Source organism: Podarcis melisellensis (genome assembly GCF_964234715.1).
Source record: "Podarcis melisellensis genome assembly, chromosome: 10".
Taxonomy (NCBI): domain Eukaryota; kingdom Metazoa; phylum Chordata; class Lepidosauria; order Squamata; family Lacertidae; genus Podarcis; species Podarcis melisellensis.
Window position 1 is genome coordinate 51,539,293 of NC_138542.1, and position 24,974 is coordinate 51,564,266.

The 24,974-nt window shown below is 43.9% G+C and overlaps 1 long non-coding RNA gene across 1 annotated transcript in view; it reads right to left on the reverse strand.

Annotated features, from left to right (window-relative positions):
- LOC309379360 overlaps positions 1-7,903 on the reverse strand; it is a 64,491-nt gene extending 56,588 nt beyond the window's left edge. Inside the window, exon 1 of the long non-coding RNA XR_014172445.1 lies at positions 7,571-7,903. This is a non-coding gene — a long non-coding RNA (uncharacterized lncRNA). The remainder of the gene's footprint in view (positions 1-7,570) is intronic.
- Positions 7,904-24,974: the final 17,071 nt, after the last annotated feature.

A 24,974-nucleotide genomic window follows, 5' to 3' on the forward strand; every position in this document is an offset into this window, starting at 1 on the left:
TCAGCAGGAGCTGTTGCCTGGCAACAAGACAAAATCTTTAAAACATTTTAAAAATAAGCCAAAACAATGGTTTAAGACTATTGTTGTCATGATTTCTTTAGCTGCACACTGCTAAAGGCATCTTGCAAACATTCATAAAGCATCATTAGATGTCCCCGCAAAATATTGTGGCCTATGGTAGTCATAGCAAAAAAGCTCCATGCTAGCCTTTCCCAACTTGGTGCCCTCCAACTGTTTAGGACTATAACTCAGAGCAGCACTAGCCATCATGGCCAATGGTCAGGGGTGATGATAGCTGTGGCCCATAACAACTGGCGGGCATTATTTGATGGCTGCAGCAACCTGGCATATGTGAAGGGACCCAAGTATCACTTCAACACAATGGTTTTCAGTGGACTAGTAGTACATCAAATACAGCATTCGTGTATTATGTGTGGACTAGGTCTCCATCAGTGGAACCTCATCCCAGTCATGTACTGTAGAGCAGGGAGGCTGACGTGCCTGCAAAATGGGCCAAGCAGCTTGGGCATAGGGTCTGATGGACTGAATGGCTGTGAGTTCATGGCTGATTGCTTTCACTGCTAATCTACCATCTTGGTTTGGTTTTCTTGGATTTTGACAAATGTTTATGCAAAGTCCACAGTTTCTTTGCATCTTCTCAAGACGCCCTGAAATCCATGGCCATGCTCCTTTTCATCTTTTGCTCCCTTGCATTTTAAGAATGCGTAACATCAAACTTCTGTCTTGATCTGGTCCAATTATCCCCTAAAGGCAATTAAGGTGAAACTTCCATGTTGCAAGAACTAACCAGTGTTTTGAATTGGAAACAGCCCTAAAAGCTTTGGAAGTATGTGGTTTTCCATTTCTCTTTCGAGGCTCTTTAACTGATTGGATACTCCTTGGAGCTTTATCAGAACTCCCTTTCACTTGGATTTTAAAATGAGCATTTTCCAGAAGATCGTTTTTAGGGCTCACTAAGGGGAGTACTACAACTTGCCTTGACAATTGTAGAATATTGACCAGGTGTTACTGATTGTACAGAGGACGGTCTTCACTTTTAAGGGCTTTCTGGTCCAAATCCAGTTTAAAGATAAAGAACTGGTTCGTTTCCAATTAGCTCAGTTGGTAGAGCATGAGACTATGTTGGTAGAGCATGACTAGGGTCATGGATTCGAGCCCCACGTCGGGTGAAAGGGAATTGGACTAGATGATCCTTGTGGTCCCTTCCAACTCTACAACTCTACGATTCTATTATTCTAACCTTAAGAAAGAGAGTAGCAAGTTATCCATCAGCATGCATGTGTGATGTCACACATGTGACAATCGCATCATCGGGAGGAGGCCTCCATGATCATGCCCAGACTGAGGAGGCAAGGAAGGTGGCGTGTCTCTGAGGAGGAGGCACCGGCGGAGACAGCTGAGCAGTAGCAAGGGAGATGCAGGCATGTGTGGGGCAGTAGCAGCGCCTTCTCTCCTGAGGCCCAGCCCCCTGCCAACAAATACTGTGGGTGTTCAAAGTTATCTCGGCCCCATAGAATTGGCACACCTGCCCTGAGCTATCATTCCCAGGGTTTCTTGGGGAAAGAGAATTACCTGTTTGTGGTGAAAATATGCCCCTGGAAAGACACTCCTCCACTGAAATCTGCTGTCAACACTAAAACCGGGAAAGGAACAACAAGAAGAGAAAGTTGGAGGCAGCTGAAGAGGATTATGCTGGACTGGAAAAGCTCATCAGAATACACATGGTCCCTGAAGCTACCATCAAGTTGTGAAGGCTCCAGCCAGCCTTTTGATGCATGGAGTAGTCTGCGTAGTAAAGAAATAGCTATTACGCTGGAATCAATTTGAGCTCTATGGGGAAACTATAAAAACCCAGAGCCAAATTTGGCTTTTGGATGCATAAACAGTGCTTCCATTGATTTCGACAGAAGCCACACACATGCTTCTGAAGGGAGGACATGGGACCCTGAGCCTTTAACCCACGGCTGCTACTGCACTCAGTTGATCCATGAGGTAAATAAGGCTCCAGAACAGCAGTAACTTAGAAGAGTTTTTGGACCATTGACCGTAAGTGCTCTGACTGAAGGGTGTTTTCCCCTACTAACAAAACAAGACCAACTTTGCTTGGGTTACAGAAAGGCATAAATAGCCCATCGTTAAAAACTTCCAGTCTACCATATATATATATATTTTAAAAAACATCCAACAGCCACTCTGGAAAACTACTTAAAATGAACAAAATCCTTTTTCCAGAGCAAGGGGCAAGATTTGCCAAGGAAAAACAATTAGGAAAGCTTTTTCTTTCTTTCTTAGCACCTATGATTCTGTAACCAGCGTGATTTCTCTACTGGCATTCCAGAACTTTTAGTGCTGTATCATGTAACCTTCGGCCAGGTAGGCTCCCCATCAAGGATGGCTGGAGCTGTTCTTTGAACATCGAAGTGTGTGACATCTGTTTGCATCTTTGCACAGCAGCAGGCAGGCAAATGATTCAACGAGGGAAGATTGTTTGCTGGCACAACATAGTAAAAGCAAAGATTTATTTGCTGCCATGAAAAAGAAATACACATCATACATTGCTGGGGAGTGAAAAGGTTGTTTGAAGATGCACGCTGATGCCTCTTTATGCACATTCCTCGTACGGCTTGAGATAACAACAGCACATGCAATATTAGATTTCCCAGGGCTTGTTGCACCTGGAACCCTACTGGAGCAGCATTGCAGGTACGAGGGAGAAAAGACCCTCCACCCTGAATATCATTATTCATATTGTTGCATGTCTCTGAGAAGTCAGAGACTCCAGGGGTTCCAGCACTTACCCAGGGTTCCATTTCCTTGGAATGATGGTCAATGGAGACTGGATATGTGCTTTTATTTACACTTGAGCATAGGAAGGAATGGCTCACATCATTAACACCCCACAGATCTTGCCTCCCCATTAGGTTCTGGGGGAGATCCCCAAATCATAGTTTTGTATCCAGCATAGAGCAAAATAAGCCTCTGTGCTTCCATCTTCTGGCCTAAACTCACACACAGATAGCCCCACTTGGCCTGTTGTTCTCACTCCTAGGATGATGTGGAATCCAGCCAGGTAAGGTAGCAAAAAGGCCCACCCAGGACTCACCCTTTGGACATGTAAATGGTGGTGCTGAACTGGCCAGATGAAGACATTACCTTAACAGAGAAACTCATCTAACAGGTTCAACAGGTTTCCTCTTATATAGTCTAACCTCACACCACAGGTTTAGAAGGGATCGATGGGTATCATCCACATTGACCCTCCAAACTGTAACCCTCCCAAAAGCCCACAAGCTGGGCCTGAAAACAGCAGCACTCTCCCAGTTTGTATCTGGTGGAAAGACTGCTTTTAGCTGTGTCAACAGCTAACGGAAAAAGAGGAAGTTCAAGGAGAAGCTGTGATGTGGATTCCTCCTCTCATGTGACCAGGGATGTCAGCCCCAGTGAGTTGGTGGCTGAAGATAGACTTGAACCAGGAACCTCGCCTTCCATAACTTTAACCCTTGCAGTGCCCCAACTATAATAGCTCTCCTTGCTCAGGATTGCTGTGTCATTTGATCTTTCAATTGACCTTTCATTCTTTTCATTTTTCAAGTCCAGACCGAAGCATGGGTGAAGCCTCACTTCCTTTGCTGACATCCCATGCAAGTGTGGCTGATAACATAATAGGGACAGGGGGGCAGGCACCCCCCAAAGAGAAGGAGATTGTTCTTCCATTCCACTCCCCTCAATTTTGAACTCCTGTCATTAACACACACTGTTATTTCTCTTTGCCCCTTCTGTGGCCCCTGCCCAGATTTCCCCCCTGGGGTTACCACTGCTGATAATTCATTTATTTATTATTATCGCAAACAGGTTTGGGGTAATGGATGGTTCAAGTGCTTAGGTGAGGATGGCTGAAAAGGTTGCCTGTCTTCAACTGATAGCGCATGGTTGTGTGCAGAAGCAATTGCAGGGAAGGAAGCAGAGAGCTAAAATAAACACCACAAACCATCTGATGAAAGGTGGCGTTTCTCTCTTATCAGAACCATAAAAATTCCAGTCCAGAGAAGAAGAAGAAGAAGAAGAAAGAACAGCAGGAGGGGTCTGGAAACCCTTGGAATCTGCAGTCATCATCTAGGACAGCAAACAGCTTGTGCTCTGTTCATTTTGCTTGCAGCAGCTTGTTATTCTCTCAGATAGGACAGGAGATTACGAAGACTTTTCCCCCTCATGTGGCAATGGTTGCTTGGAGCAACCTTAGGTATGAAGAGGAAGTCTGCTGTGTATTGTGTGTAGGTCTGGAGAAATGGTTTTGACTGAGGGATAGTGGCTGTTTATTGGCATCTGTCTGTCTTGAGAGACAATGGAGTGTGCCTCTGTCAAACCGCTGGGTTAGCAGCACTCAAGTGACCTTCCCAGGGCACAAGCTTGAGCAGTGTGTATGGAAGTCCTGGACTGCCCTGACAACAAAACTCCCCTCTTGGCCTCACTGATGTGGTCCAAAGGAAAGCATAGCAATAAGTTTGGCACCAGCTTGACTGCAGGCGTTGCTGGAAGGAGGCGTTCAAGGCACCATTCAACTGTATTAGAGACTCCACTCTAGATTTGTCTAGGGTGTACTCCTTAGCCTTTTCTTCTCCCAAAGATACCCTGCAAAGCAGTGGAGGTTTAGGATCAGAGTTTTCCTTCTCCTAGATGGGCTCCCTTCCCATGTTGATGAGCCCCATCCACCCCTCACTTCCTTCTATAGCACATGCAGAAACTGCCTTCTTGACTGTCGGCGTCACTATTGGCCTGGTCTGCTCAGTCCACTGGAGCCTGTCTTCGCATGCACAGTATGGGGTGATTATTTGAAGCAGAGGAGAGGTGCCCCTCCTCGAACAGAGTTTGCCTCTTTCCTCTGCTGTCCTCTGCCTTTCTTGCTACACTAGTCTCTCTACCTTGCCCACAGGTAAGTCGAGCAAACCAGCAAAAAGCCTTACATTGGGAAAGGGGAAAGTGGTTGCGTGGCAGTTCCAGCCCCCTCCCACAGATGGAATGAATAAAGACGACGGACACCAGAATTTAGGTTAATGGGCAAAAATGGCCACAACTTTATTGATTACAGGTAAGAGCGGTATTGGCTTTAGGCATTGGCCCTATCCGACTATCCGGTATAACCGGGAAGGGTTAAGCACCAACAGGGGGAGCCCCCGAGATGCACATCCCTAGGCATTCCCCGAGGGGTTACCGCTTGGGAGCGCGCTTTAGGCCCTAGCCTCCATAGGTTTCGGACGAGGCGACGCCCCCCGGAGTCCTTTAACGAACTACCCTTCAAGATTTGGGGGAGGTGATGCTGTTCCTCCCCCCCGACTCATTTGCATAACAATACCGCTGCCAATGCCTAACCGCCAAACCAAAGGTGTTGTGACGTTTTGCTACGAGGTAGGCGAAAAAACCAAGTGGCTTCCGAAACACAGCCAATTAGCCAAATGGAAAAACTCCTACCAGGCCCCTTGCAGCGACTAGCCGAAGCCCATAGCAAAGCCCAAATGCAAACCTAGAGGGTGGGTGGGTGGGAAACTGCAGCTGCTGAAAGGAAAGAAGAGTCCTTTTTTGCTCCCTCTATATTCTCACCAGAGATTACAGGCAGCATGTACATATTTCCCCTATTCTTAACAGTTTCAAATAATTGCAATATTATCTTTAAAGTTAATATATGACACTCTTTTCCTTGGCTGTCTCTTTTAGGAGGGCTAGGTTTACTTTTTTAAAAAATGAAAGCTCAGAGTCTGGGACAGCTGTCTGGGACCGCCAATCCATCCTGATTTGTTTATGCGGAAGTTACATGACTTTCCTTATTGCCAAAGGCTGGTTGTTGTTTTTTTCACCAGCGCACCAGAACACTTTATTAGCACAGACCTGCTTGCTGGTATGCAACTGAATTCATCCCACCAAATAGTAACAGTCTGGAAGTGACCGCGGGGTGGGGGGGATGGGAAATCCTGCTTCAGGTCCCTGTGCAATGAACTACACAGATTGCTGGGGTCTTAAGTAAGGCATTAAGTCTAAAGCACCCCCACCCTGGTCCATCTCAGACTTCAGAAACTTGTTGGAGGAACTGGACATGGAAGAAGGGGTTGATTTCCTTCATGAGCACAAATCACTGCATGTATGAGATAAGCCAACAGGTGCAAAGTCAGCCAAGCCAGTTGCTATGGCAACAGCCCAGTGCCATCTATATGTGTTTAATACACATCAGCTTATTGTGCTGGGGTCTGTGTCTGTGTATTGGCATCAGTCAGTGTGTTTGTTTGTCTGTGAGTCAGTCAGTCAGTCTGTGTTACATCTTGAATTGCTGGGGCAACAGGAATGCTTTGTGCTTTGTATATATCTGTAGCTGCAAAGCCTACAAACCGTGTGCATATATGAACATCTGGAACTGCATTACTGAAGCCTAATCTTCTACAGCAGTAAACTATTTTGGACCCTAAGCTGCCTTTGTGTGGTGACTGGAACTCGGGGCAACTTCTGCTGTGTGGATATCTCGCCTTAGATTCCCTTACAACTCCTTCCATCAATAAATGTGTCACTATGTCTTGCTGTTGCCCAACTCAGTCATTCTTCTGCAATCCATTTCTGTGGTTTTGTGTTTGTTTGCTTTTACTCTCAAATAGTTGTGGTTCCCAAAACCTGTACACCAAGGATAATATAAGGTAGGTCCAGAGAGAGAGAGAGAGTGGCGGGAGGCAGCAGGGTCACACACACACACACACACACGCACCATTCATATGGCTTTTGTTTATTCAAGAGCCAGGAGAAACACGTCTTAATGGGTCGCAGATGTTAAAGGGGAGATATCTCTAGACATAAAGAATGCCCTGTGCAAATTTTATTGGGTTAGATGGTAAATCCATTTCGGTACATTTGCAAATGGGGCAGCTACTTAGTTAGATGTAACACCCAAGTCCCCAAGAGGCGCATGATCTGAATGGGATGCATAATTTAAAAGCAACATGACTTTCGGGAAGGCAGGGGAGGTGCTCTGCTTTGCACATCTCATATACCCTGAAAGATAGCAGGAAGACGGATCCAGCACAGGTCCAGCCTTGCCTTGAGGACAGTAAGCCCCTTCAGGCTTCTTTCTTAGCAGGATGATGTCACCATGGCTAAGTCTAAACCTGACTGAAATTGCTGGAGATGAATGATAGCCATAATCATAAAGAGTTAGCAGTTAATTCGAACCAGTGGAATATGCACTTAGAGAGGCAAGGCACTTATGCAGCACAAAGATTCTTGCGTTGCAGAGGAGAGTTTATGAGCAGCTGGTTGATAATAGCTTTTTGCAAAAATAAACACTCTCTAAATGCACAACCAGACTGAAAGGGGGGGGGAGCTCTTTGAATCTGAGGACTGGGAAATACATTATAGGTACAAAGCATTTATCACAAGGTAAATTTGTTTTACTCTTGGGTAGCTGCCATATGTCCCCCAGGTTACTCTAAAGGAAAACTGTAGATACCTCCTGTCTGATTATTACTTATCCCTGACAATCCCTGTTTGTCACTTATTCCGGTACCTTTTTAATTACTGTCTTTAGCCTTGCTGCTGCTGTCCAGAGTGGTGTTTTTCCAATCTTCCTACTCTCTGGGAAGCCTTTCCACATTGGTTTATGAGGAGCCACCTCATAAGAATGTCAGCGCCTTGCAAAGGATTCTGACACATTTTCTACAGCAAATGTTCTGTCGGGCCTTGATGTTGACCCTCATCCCGCGAGGCTATACATTGCAGGGGAAGGTTCATAATGGCAACGAAGATGTCATTCAGGCAACATATATGCCATTGCAAAAGAAACCACTTATTCACTTCCAAGAAAGCCCAGAATCCTGAGAATATAAATTGAAGCCATCTGTCTATAGGCAAATGTTAGTTATCCCATGGTGCAGCTACCAAGGGACAAAGTTCAGTCTGTGAAGCAGAGCTGAGTTCCAACCGTTTTCATTTCTCTGCCATGTCAGAGAACTTCATCAGAAATGGGAGTGGAAATTGCCACAATCTGCATGCTTGTCCAGCGTCAGGAACAGAAATCACTCGAACTAATATGAGTGGCATTCACTACTGCTGGTTCCCCCTCCCCACTCCACAAACATTATATTTTACTAAAATGAATGGAAGCATACAGTGGTGGACAGAATAATAATAATAATAATAATAATAATAATAATAATAATAATTTATTTGTACCCCACCCATCTGGCTGGGTTTCCCCAGCTACTAGGGCGGCTTCCAGAGACCAAAAATACACTAAAATGTCACACATTAAAAACTTCCCTGAAGAGGGCTGCCTTAAGATGTCTTCTGAATGTCAGGTAGTTGTTTATTGCTTTGACATCTGAAGGGAGGGCGTTCCACAAGGCAGCGCCACTACCGAGAAGGCCCTTTGTCTGGTTCCCTCACTTCTCGCAGTGAGGGAACCACCAGAAGCCCCTTGGCACTGGATCTCAGTGTCCGGACTGAACGATGGGTATACAGGTATACAGGACCGAGGCTGTTTAGGGCTTTGAAGGTCAACAACCAACACTTTGAATTGTGCTTGGAAACGTAAAGTTGGCCAACTAGTAAAATGAATTTCTGATAAAACATTATTGCATATAATTTGTATTGTCTCTATGGTTTTACAGGTTGCCTAGATGAGAATGGGATGCAGCTCAGGCAAGACAAAATGGATAAAACGGGACATCACCCTTTTCATTTCACTGGCTCTTTCACATGATACATATATTATTTCCCACATCTGAAAATGACTGCCTCCTTAATCATCCCTCCCCATCTCTAGAGCAAATGATTAATGTAGCTCTGGAAAGGCACCAGGCTGTGTCAATACAGATAATCAATATCAAAGCAAATGGAGTTGAAGAACACGCTGCCCAATACCTTATCTTGCAAAACCTTGTTGCTGTTACATTTCTCTGGCACCTTAGCCTACACCGTCCCTGAACATCCTGGGGTGCCCTTTCAGAGGTTATCATGTCTGCACTTGCCCAGAGCCTCATAAATGAAGCTTGTGAGGCCATTTACATTCCAGGACTCTTGTTCCTTGCAATGCACTGGAGTGCTAATGCCACCAGTGGAGTCTCTTGAGGAATTGTGCGTACATAAGGAGGCCTGTTTGCTCTCTGTGTTTGCCATGATCTAAGTTATAGCCCCAGTTCATCGGTTACCACTGGTTCCTCATGCACAGGAGGAACAACAACTCCCTATGCAGGCACTATGCAGATGCTATAACACAGGGGTCAGCAAACTTTTTCAGCAGGGGGCCGGTCCATTGTCCCTCAGACCTTGTTGGGGGCCGGACTATATTTTTTTGGGGGGCGGAAATGAACGAATTTCTATGCCCCAGAAATAACCCAGAGATCCATTTTAAATAAAAACACACATTCTACTCGTGTAAAAAACACCAGGCAGGCCCCACAAATAACCCAGAGATGCATTTTTAATAAAAGGACACATTCTACTCATATAAAAACATGCAGATTCCCAGACCGTCCATGGGCTGGATTTAGAAGGCGATTGGGCCAGGTCTGGCCCCTGGGCCTTAGTTTGCCTATCCATGCTATAACATGATGAACCAGGTAATGTTCTGAGTGAGCTTTTAGTGAATTCCCCACTCCCATGTCCAACCCCCAGGAATTTTAGCCAAATCATGGCCCCTGTAAAACAGTAATGGAGGCCATTACAACATGTAAGGGGGTCAGTCCCTACTCTGGCCCCATTGTTAATTCCAACACTAGGATCAGGCATGTATGATTGTGCAGAAGGAGTCTTGTATAGATAAAGAAGGAATTTGATTGAGTTTGCATTTAAAGCTGAATTGACTAAATTCACAATAACAATATGCAAACAGTAGCATGACTAGCCTTTGAAATTTGCACTTCTCCGAATTTTGCAATGCAGCTCTTCAGTCAGGTAATGGGCTCCAAAATGCATACACTAGGGTCAGTTGTGCATTAAAAAATGCACGTGTTTGTGAAAATAACACAGAAAATATATTATAGTTGGGGAAACTCACTCACAAAAATGTGTATTACTAGGCAAAATTACACACACACAAACACACACACACACAGAAATTTGCATGGATTTTCATGAGGACTTGTTTTTCATAAACCACTGTGGAAATGTGGAGAAGTGAAATTAAGATTGGGGAAATGAGAAACTGAGATTGACAGATTCACCACTTCCTAGAGCAGGCACCCCCAAACTCGGCCCTCTAGATGTTTTGGGACTACACTTCCCATCATCCCTGACCACTGGTCCTGTTAGCTAGGGATGATGGGAGTTGTAGTCCCAAAACATCTGGAGGGCCGAGTTTGGAGATGCCTGTCCTAGAGGCTTGCCTGGGTGAGCAGAGGGGAAAACCTTCAGGGATCATGACTACTGACTTCCTTGGGAATTCAGTGCCAGACTTCCTTGGGTAGTTCAGTACCAGAGCATTGGTTTTACATGCAGAAGGTCTCCGATTCAATCACTGGCATCTCCAGGTGTGGCGGGGGGGGGTAATCCCACCTGAAATCCTGGAAAGCTGCTGCCAGTTTTAGCACACATTCTGGAGCTAGATGAACCAGTGGCCTAACTCAGTCTAAGGCGGCTTCCTATGTTTCTTGTCCCTTGTCCCCCTGCATCAGGTGAAAATATGCAAGGGGGAAACAGGAGTTTTAGATGGAAACATTGCCCACAAAGGAGGAAGTTAGAGATATGAGAGGTTCTGGTTTGGTTCACGGCCTTTCTTGAGGGTGGCTGGTTTGAATCAGCCCCAGAACAAAGCCCTTATGTACTATATGCATATCTCTCAGCAACAGAATCTAGCTTGATGAAGGCAACCCCAGAGGGCTGGGAGTGGCTCCCTTTTTTCCGAGGCAATATTTCAAACCTAGTATTTGTCTCTGTACGGATTGGAAACCGTTGCCAAAAGGAAAGAGGAAAAGGGTGGTGATTTTATTTTAAGTTTCCTGTACCTCAATCACTGTCAAAGATGGGGGCTTTGGAGAGGTGGCGTTCCTCCAATAGGGCAACTACAAAGAATAACTTTAATATTTTATTGCTTGCACCAGGAATAGAGAGCATTAAAAAAAGAAAAGAAACATACCATTCTCGGGGAATGAAAGGGGTGCGGGGGGGGGAGAGATGAATTTATTGAAATGCCATTATTAAATTGTAGTTCTTGGAACAGGAGTATAAATCTGCAGCTAGGGAGGAAGAGGGAGGAAGACAAAAAGCCACTTCCTTCTCACACATCATTAAACCGAGGGCTTAAGGAAAGAACAACTGAAAAGGAACAAGGGCTATTATGTAGCTTCAAAGAGGATCTCCTGTCATTGGCTAGAAATGGGGATACGGAATACCTTGCAGATTGATTCATTGCCCTGAACGGCACAAAATTGCTGGTGGGTTCAGGCCTAGAGCAGTCTATGGCTTTTCTTGCTAAGTGAATTAAACCACAGCCAGTGGGTGCCTGGGCGTGTCAGCACGACCACCGCCATCCAGCATCCATTAAGCTGGGCACCCGAGGGTCGTGTCCTGGTCTGATGCTGGATCCCATGGGCAAGGCGGGTCAGGAGTTGCAGGACCACAGACAGCTCCCAGTGAGCAACTTGCTCCAATCAAAGCTGAGAGCAGACTGAACCTTTTGAAGCCTCTGCCCCTGGACTACTTCTCCCAGGCTCAACCACTTTGTTGCTCGCTTTCAATTCTGAAGGGACAACACTCTGGCCTGACAATGGGTATGTCCTTTCTGTTCCCTAGCCTCCCACTTGGTGCCTTCCCTGTGCCACTGGACCGGTGAGGTTCTGTGGGATGTATTTGATACCTTGGGCTCAAGAGAAGGTGTTTGCAAGGGCCTGGGCTTTGTCCCTACAGGTGTGGGAGGTTCTTCTGGAGGTTCATGTTCATCACCTTCAGGCTCAGTGGTGTCCTGATATCCAGCAGCAGGCTGAGAGCCCTGAACCTTGCCTGTCTCCTGAGCTGGAGACTCTACAGCGTGCCCAGTGGCGTAGCGTGCGGGATGCAGGGAGGGGCCGACCGCACCGGGCGCAACATCTGGGGGTTAGGGTTAGGGGGTGCAAATCCACGGGTTAGGGGGCGCATATTACTTGCCTTGCCCCGGGTGCTGACAACCCACACTACGCCACTGAGCATGCCTGTTTGTAGAGCTGAAGCTCAGAGCTGAAGAAGAACATTAGCCCAGCAGCTAATGATTCCAACTTAGCTGTCAAAATGGTTCCATTGCAACAACTCTTGCTTGCTCCTATGTCACCACATGCTGCCCTCAGCCATGGACTTGTGTTGGTTTTTTTCCTGGGAGGAAGATGGGTGGCACTTTTCAGCTACACTTTTCTTTTAGCTCCCCATGAAGGGGTCAAGTCAACCTCTTTGTGACTTAGTCATCAATGGGATATTGGCTAGAAGTTCCTTCCCCACCACCCACACGGTGGCTGGGTTCCCTCTCAGCCTCCCTCTTGTCTTTTGAAATCTTTAAATGTAGGATTCTCCCAATCACTACCACATCCCAGTGCATGACAGTGGTGAACCTTGCATGCTATTTATCTGCCAAGTCTTGGCGTCTTTGCACCTTCCACCTTGCTCTTTAATATACTTATCATTTAATTTGGAAGGGCTGCTTGGGGATTGGTGACTAGGTAAGCCAAAGAGATTTGCACCTTCCTTTTCGCTTCATGCTGCTGCAAGAGAGAGAAACCAGGGATCTTACCAAGTTGCATCACCCAGCAGAGGCTGGAAAGGAAGGACAGATCACCCCTCTGAAAATGTATGTCTACCAATATTTTGCATTAAAGACTCTAGCAGTCGCTGCCATATAATTAGCAAATTCATCATGCTATATTTATATTAATCTGTATGGCAAAATACACATATATAAAAGAACAAACATAATCAAGCATCCTAGAATTTTTTCCACTGATTTTTTTTTAATCTTCCTCCAGTATCGTCCCTTTTATTTAATGAAAAACCTGGCCAGATACTATAGCAATCTCCTTGTTCATTTTTACATTTTCTACACTTTGGGCAACAAGCAATACTTATTTGATATGAATACATCTTGTCATCATTTTAAAGCTATTCTTTTAAATCTTCATAGTCAAGGAAAAGTTAAAGCCTAGCGACCATAGATATTCCCAAACCGACATTTTAATATTAGCCAAATTCTTGACCCCAATGAGTCATAAATTCCTTGACCTGTTCCATTTCACATTCAGACTGTAAATGCAGCTTGTACATTTTGGGCAATAAATGTTTATTAATCATTATTATTGCCCTTTCAAATTCCATTGTTTTCCATAACCCAAACTTAATTATGCTTTCAAAAGATCTGAACTGTAAGCATTTTAGCAAAAGATAATTAATTACACTCTATTTATCTTTTAATTCAGCATATGATAAAATTTTTTCATTTATTGCAATATATTCATATCTAGAGGCCTCATATTTCTTCCATAAATCAAATGGTAGCATTTCTCAACATTAAAGTCTGGATCATGAATAACCAACACTATTGGCAATTTGACAGGACTAATCTTTTTTCTTTTTCTTCTTTTTTAACTTATCCCAATTTCTCCAAAGATTGTAAATTAAACTGGTGGGCTTCTTTAAAGTTCTTGTCATCTTAGATTTGCATTTCTCCATAACAGCGTATGTAAAGGTATTTTCATAAGTGCCTCTTTGTACTGATATTGAAACATATGAGTTTTCTATCTAATCCGGAAGCCAATTTATACAATGTGCAAAATAATACACTTCTACATTAGGAGTGGCTTTCTCATCTGTTCTCATATTGCTGAATGCTTTGACTCAGGGATGGTCTCAGGGACTACAATTTCAATCATCCATGACCCTTGGTCATGCTGACTGGGACTAATGGGAGTCGGAGTCCAACAGCATCCAGAGGCCATAGTAAGGCATAGATCTAATATATAAGGAGAACAGGGCTGGCCCTACCATGAGCCATGCTGAGTTACCATGGACTGGGATGATGGAGGATTGTGGGCCACCCACAGGACCGCACACCGCCATAATTGCTGCTGTCTTCCTGACTGGCTTCTGGGCCCCTGCCCAGTGTCTTGCTCTTGTTTCTCTCACCGATCTGCCCTGCAAGGCTTCTGTGGGGTCCTCCAGAATGCCTACCACATCTCCTTCCTCAAAGTTAAGCCATTGTGGGTGGGATGCTCCAGCAGAAGAAGAAGGGTTTGGATTGGATATCCCGCTTTATCACTACCTGAAGGAGCCTCAAAGCAGCTAACATTCTCCTTTCCCTTCCTCCTCCACAACAAACACTCTGTGAGGTGAGTGAGGCTGAGAGACTTCAGAGAAGTGTGACTAGCCCAAGGTCACCCAGCAGCTGCATGTGGAGAAGCGGGGAAGCGAACCCAGGTCCCCAGATTACGAGTCTATTGCTCTTAACCACTACACTACGCTGGCAGCTGTGGTGCTGATGCTTTGCCACAGATCACCGTAGTTTAAAGTGACTGGGAAATCAGGGATCTAAAGAGTGCAAGGAGATTATAGAAGTGCAGAAGCTTGTCTGCTTTAGATTGTTGCTCTCCAGTTTGTGGAGGACAATGAGGATGAAAACAAGGGCTAGCTAGAGCTCGCATGCTCATCCCCACAGCCTATGCATGTACTGTATACATCGCTGTAGCACCTGGGGAGGGTTTCTGTCTTGTGCTCACAGACAAAGAAACAATCTCGCCTATTGGAAGCCTCCCAGACTGGCTGGGGAAGCTCAACCAGATGGGCAGGGTATAAATAAAATATTATTATCATCATCATCATCATCATCATCATCATTATTATTATTATTATTATTATCATGGGAGCCCACACTTCCCTCTTGGAGATCACCAACCTGCTCTCTGCCTCACGGGCTGCAACTTCCTCCTTCCCACCCAGCTTTGCTTTCGGTCTTCCAGATTGCAGACGTTCTATCATCTGGAAGAAAACTTCCAGCCAAAGGAATTTAAATTGCATAAAAGGAAGGGGAATAAGGAGGGGATCCATGTTCCTCTCCTCTCCCCGGCAAGTCTTTCATGTGCTGTATCACCATGCCAGCAAAGTATATTGGCATTTTCTAAAACAAAAATAAGAAATTCCAGCTTTCTGCTTTGAAACAGAATCTTACAGCTGCTCACAAATTCCATGTTTCTCATTCGTCTGAATGTTCCATAAACAGTTCTGGGTCCAAAATTACATTTGAGGTCGGATCTGCCACATTTTATTTGAAAAGGGGAGAGAAAGAGAGACAGAGTGAATGGGGAGAGAGAGAAGGAGCCCTGCAGTTCTTTAAAGTAATTCTAATGACAGGAATCTTATTCAGAGAATAATGCCGGCATCCAGAAAACTCAAAAGCTTTTCATTTTGAAAGCCACTCTTGAAAAACTCTTGCTGAATTTATATAGACGTAGAAATCATACGAGTTGAATGACATAATGAATTTGGCCTTCACTAATTCCTGATCGTTTTCAGAAACATCTGTTCGACAAAATGGGAGAGGCACCAGCTGCACCAAATTTCTTGTGAGGGGGCACAGGTGGAACACTGGGCCTATGTGAATGAACAAAAGACATGGGGAACATATGGTTTTAAAAGTTCAAAATGTATATAAAATGTAGGTCTATCAACCCATTTAAGAAATCTTAGTGCAATTCTGTGCATGTTTATGTAGAATTAAGTATTGTCTGTCACGGACTGGTTGGATCCAGAGGAACGGTGGGAGGAACCGGCTGAGGAACCAGCAAGGGAAGAAGGTGAGGAGCCCAGGGAGTGGTGGTGGAACAACGATGAATAGTCAGAGGGAGAAGACTGAGAGGAGGAAGTGTCGGAAGCTGAAGGGGTAGCAGACTGGAAGAGTCTGTGGCAGACTGGAGTCCAGAATCAGAAGTTGGCGAGTGGGAGGAGGGAGGTCAAGAGGCAGAGATGAGTCTGGCTGGTGAAGAGTCTCAGGTGTCTCCCTGTCCTGCTGTGACAAAGGCAGAGGAGAGGTTGGCTGCACACAGGCGCAGTCTCTGATTGCTTAGAAAACGCCCTGGAAGGGAGGGAATTTAGATGGCAGGGACTTTCAGTCTTGGCAACTGGTCCGTCAAGTCAGTTCAGTTTGTGTTTGAAAGGGATTCATGTTGAAAGGGATTCATTTCCCTCCATATGGAGGGCATAAGAGGTTGTCTCTTGCACTTTTTAAAAAACAAAAAGAAATTAAGAGGTGGCCAAGTGGTATATATCCTTGCATGTGTTTTTCTTTTTTCTTTTTTTTAAAAAAAGAAACTTTGCAGTTTCACAACAACTTTTTCAGGGATGGTTGTGTCCTCCAAGAGGCCATTATAGACATCTGATAGGCCACAGAACATGAGGCTGTCAATAATGCTGCCTCTGAAGAGCTCTGGCATTTATTTATTTATTGGTTAAAGCAAAGTAATTTGAGGTTGTTTTTTTTTAAGAAAACACTTAAATGAAGCTTTAAAAAGTTTTTAGTAATAAATAAATAAAATAATTTAAAAACCCCACACTCTTCAGTACCCCGTCGACATCATGTGGGATAGCCATATTTCTCAGCACCGCATTTCTTTAAAACCTCACCCTCCAAGGGAAAAACCCCCACTGTTCACAGATCATAACACTGTATACTGGACTGGACCATTGACAAACGGCATTTTACTGCAAATATTATCCTGCGAGCATTCTTTGCTGGAAACTTTTACGATAAAAATAAGAATTCACTTCTTATTCTGGTGAAGGCAGCTGTCACAAACTAGAATAATAGTTTAGCTCTTGAGATGAGGACTGCTGTTCAGTAGGGAATGAACAGAAAGAACTCAACACATTAAATTACTTTAAAACAAAGATTTATCTTCCCTTTCCCAGAAAAGATAGCCCCAAGGGATTTTAAAGCTATAAAACCACATATAGCGTATCACCCAAACAATTCTTTTTGAGGTTGGATAAAAACCCTTGCTACTAATTATTGGTTAGAGGTGGCCTGTAAGTGTTTTTTTTTTTCTTTAAACAAAATGCTGGGCTTCATTAAAATGCCTGAAACAACACTCATGGAATTTGCACTTCTAGACTTGCTCTCCTCTTCTTCTTGCGTATGTTATCTCTATTGCCTTTAATGAGACTACAGTAAAATCTCAGAAAAATTCCAAAGATGTGGCTCTTCCAGGATTTGATTGTGGTGGTGGTGGTGGGGTAAGTCTGAACAGGATTAAGGTCCACCAAAAGAAACTAGGGAACAGTTGGCAGTGTTTAATGTATTTCTTGCAATTATATGTTTGTGCGACAAGCACACAGAGTGCAATGAGACTGAGTGTTTGTGGGGGAGGCTCAGTTAATTTCATTGTACACAGGTTGTACATTGACAATAAAGGTATTATTATTATATACCACCTCCCCCCCCCACAAACGGTAGTCATTCTCTCCCAAAACATGGTATACATAGCATCGGCAGGTATACATGAACTCTCTTTTAGTACCATTTATGTAGACGAAAGTTTCCAGTCTCTGCATGTGCTGCAGCTATCTGCTGGAATCCTGTAACTTTTCATATTACAGATAATCTGGGGATTTGGCTGTTTTTTGTCCCACTTTAGTTGTGCTGCAGTGCAAAAGTGCCCCTTGAAATGGATATAATGCAGTAATATTAAGGAAGCATTACAGAACAGCCAATTAACTGGAATGTTGGGTGGATGGTCCAATAAAGGTAAAGGGACCACTGACCATTAGGTCCAGTTGTGACCGACTCTGGGGTTGCGGTGCTCATCTCACTTTATTGGCCGAGGGAGCCGGCGTACAGCTTCCGGGTCAGGTGGCCACCATGACTAAGCCGCTTCTGGTGAACCAGAGCAGCGCATGGAAATGCCATTTACCTTCCTGCCGGAGTGGTACCTATTTATCTACTTGCACTTTGACATGCTTTAGAATTGCTAGGTTGGCAGGAGCAGGGACCGAGCAACGGGAGCTCACCCTGTGGCGGGGATTCGAACCACCGACCTTCTGATCAGCAAGTCCTAGGCTCTGTGATTTAACCCACAGCGCCACCCGCATCCCTTGGATGGTCCAATAGAAATCCACTATTACTTCATCAATGATTTGTTGCAGAATAGACCCACAAAAAACCCACCAATCTGCAGGGGCCCTAATGGAATATTGTTTAATATGGTTTTATTACCTGTTGTAAGGCTCTTTGGTTGATGCAACCCTGTTCTTCATTGCATCATAACTGCTACACTGGCCTTTTGACTGGACACAACCTTTGTAAAATGGAGATTGGTTCAAATTGGACTGAAACCCTGCCCTCCCCCCCCCCCCCAGATCACACAGAGAGAGGGGTGGGGATGGAAGGAAGCCAAGAATTGACAGTTTGAATACTATCACTTCCTTTTCAAGAAAACGATAATAGCTCAAATGGGCTTCCTTCCCCATTTTTCATCCCTTAAATTAATAAAGGGGCTCTTTGGAGTGCAACAGGAAAAGAAATGTGATGAATGTGCTTGATAGGTTATGATGAATAGCGATCTGGGGAGGTTTTAGAGACATGAGACACCCCATAAACACAGAATTAATACCAAAGCGAACATTTTTATAATGTCCATTTTGGCACTCATTCCAGCACATGAGGTTAGTAGCTTTATTTGCCATTTAATTAATGCATTAAAAAAATAAAATAAAACAAATAGCTCTTTGCAAAACCATAACAATTCAGTGCATGAGTTATGTGGGTTTGAGCTGGCACAGTTAACAAAAACATTCCTAATGCCACTTTATTTCCACTAACCATTTGTATTGTAAACTCAAGCAAAAAGTTTCATGCCAGATTTGAAGTTCATCTTCAGGGCACATGAAACAACAAGGCCAGACATGGACTGTGCTTTAGAATTGTTTAAATGCAACATAATTTGCAGTAATTAAAGGAACGGAGTGATAGGCTTTTAAACGGAGTAATCCAGAATAATTCAGTAGTACATAGTTCCTTCCTACCTACGGTTTGCCAGGTTGTAATTTCAGAAATGGAGGCATTTTACAGATATGGTAAATTTCTGGAATAAGGAACAGAAGAAGTTGCTTGCCTTACAATGTGTCAGACCCACTAGTCCATCTAGCTCAGAATACCGAATGACAGAGTGGATTAACAATCTGTCCCTCTTCACAGGGACCTCTTAGAACTGTAGCTCTGTGGTGGGAATAGGGGTCTTTTCCGAACTACTCTCAGCACCTTTAACAAGCTACAAACAAAATTTGGAGAAAGCAACAAGAGTTTAAAGTGGTATCATAGCACTTTAAATGTACGGTGTATCTTTGCTCCCTTCTCTTTCTGCTATTTAAAGGCCTGCTTCTTGGATATATCTCGAAAGTTGAACGGAATCCATTCCAGAAGTCCGATGTGACTTCCAAAACATTTTGAAATCAAGGTGCGGCTTCCGATTGGCTGCTGGAAGCTCCAATCGGAAGCTGTGGAATCGGAAGCTGCGTCAGATATTCGGGTTCCAAAGAATGTTTGCAAACCAGAACACTCACTTCCGGGTTTGTGGCGTTCGGGAGCCAAAACATTTAACTTGCGAGGTATGACTGTATTCAATATTATTGTTTTGCAGTATAACCAGTGAATTTTAAGAGTATGAGCTGAAAGGTGAGTTTCTTAAAAATACCATTTGCCAATTCCCCAAGATACACCATCACTGTTCAAGGACACAATCCAGCCAGAGAACAGCGCTTGAGGAGGAATCGCAACATGGCTACTTGGGGACATGGCCTAGGGATGGGTATAACCAGGGGACAGTCCCAAAGACCATGTAGAGATGCCTGGAGGCTCACAAGTAACCCCTGATTGCCCAGCCCTGTCCTAGAGAAAGGTTTGGATAAAAAATGTAACAAAACAAACAGGGTATTTTTAGTCTGTGTTTTCAAAGCCATCTACTGTTCACCCTGGATATTAATGGCTGCGCTTGTGTTTAACCATTTTTGTACTTGAAAAAGGAGAGGGGGAGAGACATGAAACAAAAGTCTGAAGTGTGCTACGAGTTAAAAGGAGAGAAAAGCACAAAGGTCTTGCCGCTAGCTAAACAAAACATGGAAATTGTCACAAGTGGGCAAGCTGTGCGAAGTCTTTTGTGAGCCCCCTCTTTTCAAATTTCCTGTGTTTGACACATCATCACTGTGATGTCAAGGTGACTTAACCTTCTATGGCACTTCGTTCCAGTTGGTGTGGCCAGGCAAAGGAAATTTGGCTTACAGCCCTGGAAAACAGACTTGGAAAACAACATGGTTGCCATTTTGGCATTGATACCTGCCCACCTTTCATTTACCCTGCTTGGAATGTCTGTATTTTATGCTGTTATGACTCTCGGCCCTGCTTTGCCATTGTGATGCTGTGACTCTGCCTTGTTTTCTCTGGCATTCCACGCCGCTTTGCCAAATGCCCATGAATATATCTAAAGCATCAAATAATTGCTTAAAACAATATTATGTTAGCACTTGCTGGCTGCTAACTTTCCAGCTCACACATTTCATTTTGAAAGGATCATTACTAGGAACCTGATCAAAGGGCTGTTGAAATCACTATGGATGCAAACTGTGACTTCTATAAGTTTGGGGTCACATCCTTAGAGACCATTCAACTTGTGTTGGCTTCGTATTAATAAAGGTGCCTGTGTTAGGTACCTCTGCAGGAGTTATTCAGCAAGAAAGTGCCTCACTGTTTTTTTTCTCAACAGGAATACCAATTGGGTATGGTCTACATATGCAGATGAATGACATGGTAGAATCCTGAGGTGGTAGATGCTGGACAGAGATCATTCCATGTGTAACTTAAGGGCTATCAAAGGCTATTAGCCATGATGGCTACACTGTGGAGGCAGAAATGCTTCTGGATACCAGTTCCTGGAAATCGCAGGAGGAGAGCGTGCCCTGGTGCTCGAATCCTGCATGCAGGTTTGCCACAGGCATCTGGTTCACCACTGTGAGAACAGGATGGTGGCCTTGATGGGCTATTGGCCTGATCCAGCATATGTCCTTAAGTTCATTCTGCGGCTGATGGGAGTTGGAGTCCAACAACATTTGGAGGGCTATGGGTTTCCCCATTCTGGATTTAGAAGTTCTTAACACATGGAGTGCATCCATCACACCGATAAAGTATCCCCACTCCTGTCCCATGTTGCTTGACATTGGAGGACTCCGGTTGGGGTTAATTATTGAGAATAACTGATATATTCAAAAATAGCCAAAATGAATCATTTTCCTAAAGTCTGCTTAGCTCTGGATGAGGCAACAAACGCGAATATTAACTGAAGCGTTCAAGTGTGCATGAATAAATGCATAAGAGTCCCTTCTAATTGGCAGGATTTAATCTCAAGAATATTCATGAATGCATCTTTGCACTCATCTAGTTTTAGTCATGATTTTAACCCTTGTGATGCTGATGTCAAGGGGGCTGTTGGGCTTTTCCTATGAACATAATTGCCATGTGCACATGGGCTCTCCCCATGCAATCTGTAGCCAGCATTTTTTCCACAGAGAGGGGGATGCTGCAGTGCTTGGTAGCCAAGTGAAGCACTTGACAATCACTGGAGCAAGCAAACAAAAACTGATGCATGGTGTGGAGAAAGTAAGCAGAGAGAAGATATTCTCTTCTCTCATAACCCTACAACTCAGGTCATCAGATGAAGCTGATTGGTGGGAGATTAAAGATGGCTAAAAGGAAGTACCCCTCCACACAGTGGAAACTTAACCTGTGGAACTCACTGTCAAAAGAAACTGTAACCGTCCACTTGCTTAGATGGCTTTAAAATGGGGTGAGATGAGTTAATGGATGAAAGAGTTAGTGTTGGTCATGATGGCTATGTGCTACCTTCAGACATCAACACAGAACACTATAAATACTATATATCGGCTCTCCCCATATAGCAACAAAGGTGTTTTTTAAAAGCAAAAACTGGAGGCTAAATAGAAGCACAGCTAATAAAAAGAACATGCCAGAATGGGAAAAAATATTCTCCAGAGGTTCAGTCATGGATTTTTATCTCAGTTGGTTGAAAGCCTGCCAGAAAAGAAAGGGTTCTGGCAGTCAATTGAAAATCATCAGAGGGAGGGCAATGCCCACCACCCCAGGCAGGAAAATCCAGAGTGTAGGCATGGCCACAAAGACTCTCTTCCAAGTCCCAAAGAGTCTTGCCTTGGTTACTTGTGAGATGTGTCTGCTCCACTTGTGTCATCCTGTATCTGGTCTTGGAGAGAAAGTTTTGCACTGAAGAAGGGAAGAAGAGTTTGGATTTGATATCCCGCTTTATCACTACCCAAAGGAGTCTCAAAGCGCTAACAATCTCCTTTCCCTTCCTCCCCCACAACAAACACTCTGTGAGGTGAGTGAGGCTGAAGTGTGACTAGCCCAAGGTCACCCAGCAGCTGCATGTGGAGGAGCGGGGACATGAACCCGGTTCACCAGATTACGAGACTACTTCTCTTAACCACTACACCACACTGGCTCACACTCATTACTGCTCATTACTCTCCATCTAGTTGGACCTACTTCCTGTTTTGACTGCGATTCCATAGCCTTCTTCAGATGTTCCCCTCCCATGATTACCGTCATGGAAGGGAAGGGAATGAGGACATGTTAGCAGCCTCATCCCCCCTGCCACGACTTTTGCACAATGCCTGCCGCCATCATATGGACAGCTGCAGGAGTGGGTATAGTAATGCAACGGCATAGTCTTGGTAATGGTAATCATCCCCTCATGCAATGGTGATCATACGTGAGAAAGGATGCATGTATAGATCTCATGACTAGAGGCAGATGAATCTGCCCGTCTCCATTTCTCATTTTTCAGATTCAGATCTCCACATTTCCTCAGCAATTTGCATTTCTTAAAAAAGAACTACTCGTGAAATATCACCAGCAATTTGGTGCAAATCTGGCCTCATACAAACATTTTTGTCTGTTGCTTTGACCAAAATGCACATTTTTGCAAACAATTCCACATTGTAAGGCATTTTTGTTTGTGATTTTCACTATTGTATGCATTTCTATGGAAACTGCCCCTAATATATGCATTTTTAAGCATATTGTTTGGCTGGAGAACTGCATCATAAAGTAAAATTATTTCCTAGGTTAACTGTGTTTCGGTTAACATCACTTCGAAACACGTGAAGTAGGTAGCTTAAATTTCAAACAAAACTGAATTCCTCCCCGCTTCCTTTATCTGTTTACCCCTGTACCCCTTGGCATGCTAGACATAGCTGAAGTTCTGAAACAGAATGCAAAACAGGATTATCTGATGAAGGGCCTCAGAGATGATCAACACGACACAGCCCCATCTGTGATTCCCCTTAAACCATGGGTAGGCAAACTAAGGCCCAGGGGCTGGATCCAGCCCAATTGCCTTCTCAATCCGGCCCACGGACGGTCCGAGAATCAGCATGTTTTTACATGAGTGGAATGTGTGTTTTAATTTAAAATGCATCTCTGGGTTATTTGTGGGACGTAGGAATTCGTTCATTCCCCCCCCCCAAAAAAATTAGTCTGGTCCTCGACAAGGTCTGAGGGACAGTGCACTGGCCCCCTGCTGAAAAAGACTGCTGACCCCTGCCTTAAATAGTGCTGTTTAACACTAGTTACTATTGCTTTGCCCTCTGCATATATGATCTAATGCAAACGTTGCATCTCAAATGCATTTTAAATGAATCCCTTTGGTTTCCTGATCAATCTAAGTCCTCCAAATTCATTTTATCTCCATGGTGACAAGAATTTATTGGCAATGAAGCAGTGAGCCATGTCATGCTATGTGTTGCTAGATAACAGCTAGCCCAGCTGATACCCTACTTTATCTAAGTATTTGGAGGTAGTCTGGAGCAATGGAAAACTCCCCAATTATTAATTTGCTACAGCCTCGCTGAGCATCTCGCTGAGTTAAGAAATAATTATGTTGACAGATTTGACGTGCTTTTCTAGATTAGCATTTCTGAATCAAAGACAGAGATAATACTTTGCTTTGTTAACTATTTATGTTGGAATCCTGAAGTATTTCAGAGACAGGTTGCCTTTCCTTCTTTAGTATAAATTGCACATTCAGAATCAGAGAGATTAACATAGACATGGTCATTACCAGGAGAGAAAAATATTTCCTTGGTTATTACAGAACAGTAGGTTCTTCCTGTGTGAATTGGAGAAAGGGTTGCACACCCATTAGGGATGGGCAAATCTGTTAATTTAGGTTTCTCTCAGCTTCTTATTTTTCTAATCCTAGGCCCTGTTCTCCACATAATCATATCAATTCATGAAAATTCATCAGCATTTTTGAGCAAATTTATCCTAATATACACCTTTTTGCTTGAATTTTTGCCCAATATACATAAAATATACATAAGCAAAGCTATTTTCCCTAATATAATGTGTATAGTGTATATTATTTGTACTAAAACAAATATTGTTTTAAAGCACAGTCTACCCTGGCATTTGGGTGGAGAATTGCAAGATTCAGAGAAGTGTGAATTTCAAAGGTTCGCTGCTTTTCACTTCAAGTTTTGTTTTGAAAAATCCAAATTAGGTGGGTTCACCTTTAAATGTGAATTAAATCAAATTCCTTCCCCATTGTTAGGCCCATTCACATTCCATCCTTTGTGTTATACTCTTGCAAGCCCCAATCTAATGACGTAACCAGTAATGCATGGTGAGAGATAGTCATACAGCAGGAGGGGTAAAAGCAAAACATTTCCAGTCCTATTTCATGCCCTTCTGCCACTAAGGGCACATTCACACCTTACATTTAAAGCCCTACAATACCACCCAAAGAAGGGTTGTTAGGAGTCCCTGATTCCCCTCCCAGATCCACAAAACACAGAGCACTAACAATCAATCCCTCTTCACAGGGAGCTCTGGGTACTGTCGCTCTGGAAGGGAAATCAGGGACTCCTAACAGCTCCCAGCAACTTTTAACAAACTA